This window comes from Mirounga leonina, unplaced genomic scaffold (assembly GCF_011800145.1).
Source record: "Mirounga leonina isolate KUSES-001 unplaced genomic scaffold, KU_Mleo_1.0 Mir_165, whole genome shotgun sequence".
NCBI classification, from domain to species: Eukaryota; Metazoa; Chordata; class Mammalia; order Carnivora; family Phocidae; genus Mirounga; species Mirounga leonina.
The window spans coordinates 39,543,434-39,544,495 of NW_023270415.1; the positions used below are offsets into that span (position 1 = coordinate 39,543,434).

General features: G+C 37.4%; 1 pseudogene; it reads right to left on the reverse strand.

Moving 5' to 3' along the window:
- Positions 1-314: 314 nt before the first annotated feature.
- LOC118015499 lies at positions 315-470 on the reverse strand (annotated as a pseudogene).
- Between the last annotated feature and the right edge of the window lie 592 nt (positions 471-1,062).

Consider the following 1,062-nt stretch of genomic DNA (forward strand, 5'->3'; position numbering starts at 1 on the left):
TAGAATACAAGATTGTTGAACTTGTGTAATATACTATCCACATTAACAGAATAAAGAATGACAAACAGGGCGCCTGGGTGGCTCAGTTGGTTAAGCGACTGCCTTCGGCTCAGGTCATGATCCTGGAGTCCTGGGATCGAGTCCCGCATTGGGCTCCCTGCTGAGTGGGGAGTCTGCTTCTCCCTCTGACCGTCCCCCCTCTCATGCTCTCTCTATCTCATTCTCTCTCTCAAATAAATAAATAAATAATCTTTGGAAAAAAAAAAAAGGATGACAAACGTATTGGGTAAAAGGAAACAAAGGGTAAATGTTAAAAAAACAAACAATAAAACCCTCTAAAGGTAATATTTTTATGAACTGTGCAGAGAAAGGTATAACTTTGTGAGACACAATACCCAGGAGACACAGAGGAAAGTATTCATAGATGTATGGTACTACACTTGATCTTAGCCAAAAGGCCGAGAAGCGATCATCACAGCTGTATGTAGACAGAACTTAAGATCAGCAATCATTAGGGAAATGCAAGTCAAGACCACAATGAAATATCGCTTTACATGGATCAAATTGGCTACCTTCAAAAAGAGAAATAATACCAAGTGTTGGCGAAAATGTGGAGAAAAGAGAATTCTTGTGCACTATTGGTGGGAATGTAAATTGGTGCAGCAACTGTGGAAAAGAGTATGGGGGATTCTCAAAAAATTAAAAATAGAACTACCATGCGATTCAGCAATTCTACTTCTGGGTATTTATCCAAAGAAAATAAAAACACCAATTCAAAGAGAATACATGCACCCTATGTTTATTGCAGCATTATTTACAATAGCCAAGATATGGAAGCAACCTAAGTGTCCATCAATAGACGAATGGATAAAGAAGATGTGGTATATATACAATGGAACATTGTTCAGTCACAAAAATAGTGACATCTTGTCATTTGCGACAACATGGATGGACCTAGAGACTATTACGCTAAATGAGTAAGTCAGAAAAAGACAAATCCTGTATGAATTGTAATTATATGTGGAATCTAAAAAACAAAACAAATAAGCAAACTAACAAAAC